Consider the following 9936-nt stretch of genomic DNA (forward strand, 5'->3'; position numbering starts at 1 on the left):
TTGATGTTTTGAATGCATTTAGCATGATTGAGGCCATCTTTGAATTAAAACTCACTAACCCATATGGCCCTACCCTTATATCTACCATTGTAAACCACTTTTGAGCTTTGTAATTTCCTTTTTGTTTTAATTGTTACCACATCAAAACCTTAAGCGTAAAACCATAGAATTCCTTGAATTGAATCTTTGATTAGCTTATGTTGAGGTGTGTGTGTCATTTAAGTGTGGGAGAAATCTTTGGAAAACTTTGGTAGCGAATAAAAAGCTTATTTTGGGTATTCATTGAAAATTTTGGGAAATTGGTGCACATTCGTGTGCCAATTTGCTTTAACCATATGCATTTGTCATGGAAAAAGAAAAAAATAAAAAAAATGATGAAATGAAAAAATAATGACAAAAAGAGGACAAAGGTTGCCCCAAAGAAAGAAATATGAATAAGGAATGCATATGTGACTTGAATGAGAACCAATTTATGAATGTGTGTAAAAAGAGAGTAATGGGTAATTAGATAGCATTCTAGTAAGTAGGTCGATATAGGTTAGGTGGGTACTTAAGCTAATCAAAGATTTAATCTTTTAGTCCACTGTACTTGATCATATTAATCCTACTTTAAACCTAACTCCATTACAATCCTCTAAAGACCTCATGATACTTGTATTCATGCATCCAATACTTGTTGATTGTTAGATGAAGAGCAAATACTAGAAAGTATGATTAGAGGAGAATTAAGTGATTGAACCCTAAACACTGAGCGACTAGAGTGTATACACATCCAGTGAGGGGTTCGATTACTCAATTATATACACCCACTTCTTATTTTGTGTTATCTTGCAAGTTGCTTTATTATGAAACTCCAATCAATTCTTTGGATTGTGATTGCATTGCAATATTCCTTGTTCTAGCCCTATATGTCTATATGCTTGTTTGAAAATTTATTTGTTTGTTTTTGCCAAATCAATAGGATATTATAGCATTGATTAATGTAGTTGATGCATATAGGTAGTTTCATTTAATAAGTTGTCTTCCTTTTTACCATTCTCCTTTTTTATTAGCATGAGGACATGCTATTGTTTAAGTGTGAGAGAATTGATGAATTAATATTTGATGATAAATTTTGCCTTGAATTGAGTGGATTTCATCATATAAACTCACATTTATTCACTTGAATAGCATACTTTTGTGATTTCCCTCTAAATTGTACCTAAATATAAAAAAATGCTTTTTACGCTTCAAAAATGTTAATTTTAATTCTCTTAAATTCCATTCGATGCCTTGATATCTTTGTTAAGTGATTTCAAGTTTAGAAATCAAGGATGGATTGGAAAAGCAGAGAAAGAAGCATGCAAGAGTGAGAAATCATGAAGAAGTGGAGCTTGGAGGATGGTGGTTTTTCTATCCTCCTGGCCTCTCTTAACTCCCCAATCTCAATTTGTCCTGTTGCTTTGTCTATGAATTCGGCTAATGTTTTCAGTTTTGCTATTGCTATTACTTCTTGAAATTTCCCAGTGCGGAGACCATTTTTCAAGGCATGCAAATGTACCTCCGGATTGAGATTTGGAATTTCCATGGTTGCTGTTGCAAACCGTGTCATGTACTCCTTCAAACTTTCGTGTTGTCCTTGTTTAATTGTGCTGAGGTAGTCTGAGTCCTGCACGTAGATTTTGGATCCTGCGAAGTTGTTTATAAAGAGATCGATGAATTCGTCGAAACTTGAATTTGAACCTGCAGGCAAATTAGAAAAACCAAAGTAAAGTAGCTCCGTCCAAAAAAGTAGGAAAAGATCGACATAAGATAGGGTCAGAAGCACTGTTAAGAAACATCATGGATTCAAATTTAGTGACGTGCACTTTAGGGTCTCCAATCCCCCCTTATAGGGCGTCAATGTTGTTGGAAGCATAAATTTTTTTGGCACTTCAAAATTCATTATTTCTTCAGAAAAGGAACTGGTTCTCTGCCTTTCTGTTTTATGGGGGCATTCCGCCCATCTTCATGTTTGACTCAGAATGGTGTTCTTCGTTAGGATTATTGTCGTTGACATTTTTGTGGTCGTCCTTCTCATTGTCATTGTTTTGTTTGGTCGCCAAAAGCTCGGCCACAACTAATCATGCAGCAGAAAAATCTACCACGCCGGAGATATAGGCTCCACACACTCTCAACAACAATTAGTCATGCAGCAGAAAAATCTGCCACGCCGGAGATATAGGCTCCGCACACTCCCATATAATCCAATAATTTCATCATTCCTTTTCAAGTTCTCAATTCATCATAACCATCCCATCACTGGTTTCCACTTTTCAAATTCATCATAAGCATTCTCTTTTCTCAATGATCTCTTCAACCATAAACTTCACAACCTAACATTCACCAATTCAAGTTAGAAAATTACACAAACATTCCAAACCTATGTCACCGGCTCTAAACTCATAACTAACAATAGCCCTATTTATTCCTTTATTATTTTCTCCCTTGATTCACGGCCTTAAAACTGACAAAAAGGTTTTAAACAAGTGTTACGGAAGTTTGCAAGCTTGCCTGGAAGGTAAAACAGTTAAAAACAAGGTTTTCATTGAAAAACAGGGCAGTGTCCGTATGCACAAGGGTGTGCGTGCGCACGTCCAGGAGGATTTTTAAGATGTGTGCATACGCATAGAGGTGTGCGTACGCACAAGAGTAAAATTTTCTAATTCTGTTCGCTCGCACAAGGTGTGCAAATGCCCTCAACAGAATGCACCTTCTAACATGTGCGTGTGCACAGGGATGTGCGTACGCACAACTTGCAAAATTCGTAAGGTGTGCGTGCGCACACAAACCAGAAATCACAATTCTGCAACATCACAGAATTTCAGATTTCTGACACCAACATCCGACGATCATATCTTTCTCTACAAAATTCTGATTTCTAGAAAATATATATCATTTTAAAGCTCTTTGAATTATCTTTAGTTTGATATAAAATTCATTCAATTTCAAAAATTGTAGCTCAAGATATGATCTGTCAATTTCAAAAAGGTTTAATTACTCTGTTGGTCCCTATAATTTCGCGAAATTTTCAATTAGGTTCCTATACTTTTTTTTCCTTTTAATTGGGTCCCTATACGTTATTTTTTTCAATTTAGTCCCTATTAATGTTAAACGTCAAAAAAATGTTAGTGAATTGTGAAATTACTTTTATACCCTTAGGGACCTAATTGAAAAGCAAAAAAATATAGGGACTTAATTGAAAATTCAGTGAAACTATAAATATCCAATAAAAGATATTCCTATAATCCCTATTCAATGATTCTAAGACATGAAAAATATTCTTATAATCCATTTTATTTTGTCACTATCATTCCTTTGCTTATTTATACTAGTCGAATCCCCGTGCATTTGCACGGAATCATATACTCCATTTCAATAAATAAGTTAAAATAATCTTTAATATTCACATCTAATAATGTCAAATTGAAATGCATTGTACATGCAACCTTGATAAAAAAATTTCCTTGCATAATATCGATTGATAATAATATGACCACAATTAGTATTAATATCACTTAATAGAAAACAAAATAATTACAAACATAAACTATATTACTTAAAGTAATTCTATTTTTTATGTTCATTACATCATTGTTACAATATCATAAATATAGATATTTTTTATGTTCATTACATTATAAACTATCAAGTATTTTCTGAAAATCCTCAAAATAATCAACACTGCAAGATATATAATTCTGTCTAATCTCATCTATATAGAAAAAAGACATTTGAATAAAAGACGGCATCTTGTAGTACATCCTTGAGGAGACATCTTGGTTGTATCCACAAAAATCACATCCTCTTACTCTGTCCCTTCACCCCTAGCATTTCCCATGTTGCGATCCCAGCCTCCATCCTCATAATCAGCTACAATAAAACCAATACCTAAAAGAAAATGTAACAACCATACCAAATATGTTCATAGAATAAACATTCTGTCAACCTATTCAATTCACATACCCTTCCTAACAGTTTTTAAAGAAAAATTCAGACATGTTTCCTTACCATCTCTTATGAACCTACCTCCATAATCAAAATCACTTGATGCCTTCACTTAGTCAGCTGGTAATGGTGATCGATACTTAAAATGACACAACAAATTAAAGATCATACCAAATACTCAAAATTTATATTGATAAAATTCTTTCAACACATGAAATCTTGGAAACGGCTAAAGAAGTGCAGAGAGTCAGTCCACACATTTTTCTAACTTAATTAACAACAAACGCAAAAAATATAAAATAACTTATTTTCACTACAAATTAAAACAATAATTTGATCATTTGTGTTAAATCCTCAAAGTCCTCTGCATGTTGATAAAACCAAAGTGTATGAACAACTATAGTCAAAATAAGGAACTTCCAAAATGTTGTCTTGAACAAATCCACCATAACCACTTCTTGCAACTTATCCAAGTATTCTCGTAGCTTTTCAATGTCGTCAATTGTACCCCGCTGACAGAGAATAAATTTCATTATTCAAAAGGGTGGAGCATTCTTTAGCTAAAAGCAGTTCAAAACCTAACCTGATCAAATAGAATGATTCTATAAAATTCAGGATAAAAAAAAATTCTGATTACTTGGGTCAATTCCCCTCTAAGGCCTCCATGAATGAAGACTCGACTGCAACAAAATCATATAATAGAAAATGATTAAATGATCATTTTTGCATCAAATTCTTTTTCTTTTTAACAAATTTAGGTAATGAAAAATAACCACATAGCAAAGGCATAAATCCCTGCTTCATGATAGTTTGTCAACCGTAGTTTTACCAAATGAAAAAGCCACCTTTTTTCACTTCTATAATTTTATTGATACCAAGATTTATGACCCAAAAACATCTTCACCAGCAATCCAAGCAACCTAACTTTAGTTTTGTCAAACAAGTTATTCGTAATAGATTCAACACAAAACAATTTCCAGACCCCTAACCTTAGTTTAAAATATCTATGTCATAACGCACACATGCTAAGAAGTACATACCCATTTCCTAGAACATGCAAGAAACTAAAGAAGAGAGATATTATTAGATAGGTAGTGTCTATCTGATGATCATCTATTAGACATTCTATTCAATCTTAGAGTCATATTGATGCAATTTTGTCAATAGCCACACTATTCAATCCTAGTCCTGGGCTCTGTCTGAAATGGAAGCCCCGGGAGCAGGTGCGAGGCAGCGAAACCAAGCGCGAGGGACGGAGCGGAGGTGCGGAGGCACGGCACGACGAGGCGAGGGAAGCACTGAGGCACGTAGGCGAGACGCGGCGAGGGAGAGAGGGACAGAGGCGCAGCAAAATACAAGGGATGAGTGGAATACAAGGGACGAGGCACGACGGGGACGCCGAGAGGAGGAGGCGCGGCGAGAGGGCACCGTGCGGCAAATCCGGGGAGAGAGCTCGATGAAGAGGTTAGGGCTAAGGATATGTGAGTGTCGAAGTGAAAAGGGTTTTTTTAGAATTTTAAAAATATAAGAGTGTCCTGCTATCCTAAAAGAGAGAATATTTATTTTTTTAAGAGAATATTCTGTTATTTTAGACGTTTTTGTCACGGTAGGGATTTTATTGAAAAAAAATAACGTATAGGGACCCAATTAAAAGGAAAAAAAGTATAGGGACCTAATTGAAAATTTTCCGAAACTATAGGGACCAATAGAGTAATTAAACCTTTCAAAAACCGTAGCTTTAAAACCTTTTCAACAAGATTCAAGACCATACGAGTTAGAAATTGAAAATCATAGTTAAAAACCACAAAAGCATCCGTCGTTACTTCCGTTGCCACTAGTGCTAAGCCGCACCCATCAACCAATATGCCGCAAACTCCACGAACAGATTTTTCGGAACATGTTGAGCTCGTAACGCATTGGCTAAGTTAGTCATCCTCACTACCTCTCCATTAACGTGATTAACCTCGTCCGCGAGTTGCCATTCAGGTTTCCTTTCCACACCAAACAATCGATATCAAGGTGATCAGTCTCAATATCTCAAGCTCATGGCTTCAATTGTCCCCAAAGGCACTCACAAACAAGCATGCTATGCACATCAAACAGATATCCTAAAGAATAACAAAGTGTCACGACAGTTCTAAAGCTTATACATTAATAAATATAGAAGGAGATAATAACACTAGGAGCCCGATGAAAGAATAAAATTCAAAATCAATAAAGCGGATTTACAAGCGCGAGGCGTCCACACTCGATAACTAAAAGCGTAAAGGCACAAGGTACAACATGAAACTTAATATAGTAATAGTCAAGACAGATATACATAAGTGTAATAAAAAAATAACTCTAGTCGTAGCCTGCGGAGTTTAGGCCGACTAGTTACAAACAGAAAATACAGAGTCTTTGAGTTAAAACAGCTTATACAACTTATCTCTCATGTAAGCCTCTAAGGCCATAAAGTCTAAAACAGAAAGGGTGAGAGAAAATACTACAACAAAATAAAATAGAAATAAACCAAGAAGAAACCATACTCCGCTCTGTCACCATGTCCGCAATTTCACCGAGGTGAATTATGACCTGCATCTGAAAAATCAACAACAACATATGGTATGAGAATCGGAGGTTCTCAATATGGTAACAGTACCCAATATGCTAGATGTAAGGTTCCGGGACGCCAAAGGCAATCCTAGAACTTCAAACTGATACAGATATCCACGCTTATAAAAAATAAATAAATAAATAAATACCATAAACAATATACAGGGTTTTCTAATCTTAGGGGATTTCTAACTAAAATTAGTCACCGCTGTCCCACAACCTTCACCAACCTACCCTCCATGCGATCTCATCGCCACCGCCTACCTAACCTTCTCAGCATCAGGCAATCACAGATAATGCAATCAAGTAAAACACAGGTAGTATTCATATATCACAATTAATTCAAGAAGCAAGTAGGCATATTATACAATTAGACAAACTTAAGAAATCAAAGCAAACAAACACATAAGAGATGCATATGATGAATGCTTGTCCTATTGGCTCGTGATATCACTTGTCAGTCCGTAAATACCAACCCGACACATCCTTCCAGATGTAGCCTTTTCTGCCACGCCAGAGATATAGTGCCCTGCACACTCATGCAGTAGGGAGTCTACTAAGCCAGCGATATAGGCCCCGCACACTTCATGCAGCAAAGAAGGAAACAACAACAACTACTCATGCAGCAGAAAAATCTGCTACGCCAGGGATATAGGCCATGCACACCCTTAACAACAACTAATCATGCAGCAGAAAAATCTGCCACGCCGGAGATATAGGCTCCACACACTCTCAACAACAATTAGTCATGCAGCAGAAAAATCTGCCACGCCGGAGATACAGGCTCCGTACACTCCCATATAATCTAATAATTTCATCATTCCTTTCCAAGTTCTCAATTCATCATAACCATCCCATCACTGGTTTTCACTTTTCAAATTCATCATAAGCATTCTCTTTTCTCAATGATCTCTTCAACCATAAACTTCACAACCCAACATTCACCAATTCAAGCTAGAAAATTATACAAACATTCCAAACCTATGTCACCGGCTCTAAACTCATAACTAACAATACCCATATTTATTCCTTTATTATTTTCTCCTTTGATTCAAGACCTCAAAACTGGAAAAAAGGTTTTAAACAAGTGTTACAGAAGTTTGCAAGCTTGCCTGAAAGGTAAAACAGTTAAAAACAAGGTTTTCATTAAAAAACAGGACAGTATGCGTACGCACAGAGGTGTGCGTGCGCACGCCCAGGAGAATTTTCAAGATGTGTGTGTACGCATAGAGGTGTGCGTATGCACAGGAGTAAAATTTTCCAATTCTGTTTGCTCGCACAAGGCGTGCGAATGCCCTCAATAGAAAGCACCTTCCAACGTATGCGTGGGCACGGGGCTGTGTGTACGCACAACTTGCAAAATTCGTAAGGTGTGTGTGCGCACCAGTGTGTGCGTGCGCACACAAACCAGAAATCACAATTCTGCAACATCACAGAATTTCAGATTTCTGGCACTAACTTTCGATGATCATATCTTTCTCTACAAAATTCTGATTTCTACAAAATCTATATCATTTTAAAGATCTTTGAATTATCTTTAGTTTGATATAAAATTCATTCAATTTCAAAAACCGTAGCTCAAGATATAATCTGTCAAAGTTCACCAAAAGTCCATTTTTAACCAAAAATCTCTAAACCTCAATTTTACCAAAACTCCTAATTCAAAACCAAACTAATCATAACCCAAACAATACCAAAACAACATCAACAACTACTACAAGTCCTCATCAATTTCAATAACCATCACCAAATAATATCTAACATTAACAAAATCCATCTAAATGTTTATTCCTCACATTATCCTCATAAAACTCACAACCTTCACCAATTGTCATCAAAATCAATATTCATACTCCTCATCAATTAACCTCAACATTAGCAATCATTGTCAACATTCATATTACCACAATCAACATACACATCTATCAATATCAACCAACATCATAATATATCATTAACACCAATAACCCTCATACCCCTTATCAACCTCCCACTCATCATCAATATCATCAAACCCTCATCAACAATAATAAATCACAACATTTATCATCCACCTCCATATAACTTATCATCAAACATCAAATTTATATATAATTAAACATACACCCAACATTCAATCCTCTCTTAAGGTCAACTAAACTAAGTATCCAGAAGCATTACATATTGCATAAAGAAAACCGAAATCATACCTTGGCCGATTCCCAATATGCACAAACACCCAAAGCTTGATTCCAACAAGATCAACAAGCCTCAAGCACCAACACCACTTCCAAAACTCACCAACTATCAAGCTATACACATATAACATACTAAGAATCAACACTATGCCTAACCAAAACATCAAACCACAAGAGTTTGAAGAGACTTACCTTACCCATAAGGACATTAGGAGCAAAACCCAATAATACTTCAATGTTAGATCACTCCTAAACAAACAAAATCACAAAATCTACTCAAAGACCAAACCCAAAAATGAAAAAATGTTAGGACAGGAAATTGGAGTGTGAGCTTAGATTTTTACCAAATTTTCTTAAATAGAAATGAAGAGCTCGACGAGAGTTTCGCGTGGCCACAAACGGCTATCGAAGCTCCGTAGTTCAAGATATGGCTCCCGAAAAGTGATGATAAATAGTAACATCACCTTTTCTCCTCTCTTCTCTCAAACCGCGCCTCTTTCTCTCTTTGTGATGGAAAATGAGCTCAAAGCTCATTAGTTAAGCCATATATATGTTGGACTTGAGCCCACTTGAGCCCGGTCCAACACGCTAAGTGTTTTTAGTCCGTTTGGCTCATTTTGGACCAAAATCTTTAAGATTAATGTCCAGTTTTTAATTCTAAATTATTTTTTATCCTTTCAAAATAATAAATCAATTTTCAAAATCTTATTTTTCAAAATACGCGATATTAGACAGACTAGAGCCGGTACTGCCAGCTTAGGCACCAGTACGCATTTTTTAACAAAAACTTTTCAAAAAGGTTATATTTTCCAACTCAAAAAATTTTACTAAATCAAATTTTACCTTTTTATTTTCAAATTAAAAATTTTGAATCTACTTCGAGCACTTAAAAATTATTATTTTTACTAAAGCGGTTATGCCGGTTTTTACACTTATAACGGTTTTGTTATTTAGGAAATATTTTTTATATTTGAAAGTTAGTTTCGAGATATGATGTTGCAGACCGAAGTATTCGAATATGAATCATAATCCATATAAAATTTTCATTATAGTATTAACTTAATGATAAAATAAGAATCATTTTGATTTTATGGTTTAAAACTGTGGGATCAAAAAGTTTAAAACTTTTAAAATTATTTTGAATTAAAATGAAAGACTATTTAACGAAAAAAAAAGGTAAGGATACTTTTTTACTAGT

The sequence above is a fragment of the Arachis ipaensis genome, chromosome B06 (assembly GCF_000816755.2).
Source record: "Arachis ipaensis cultivar K30076 chromosome B06, Araip1.1, whole genome shotgun sequence".
NCBI classification, from domain to species: Eukaryota; Viridiplantae; Streptophyta; class Magnoliopsida; order Fabales; family Fabaceae; genus Arachis; species Arachis ipaensis.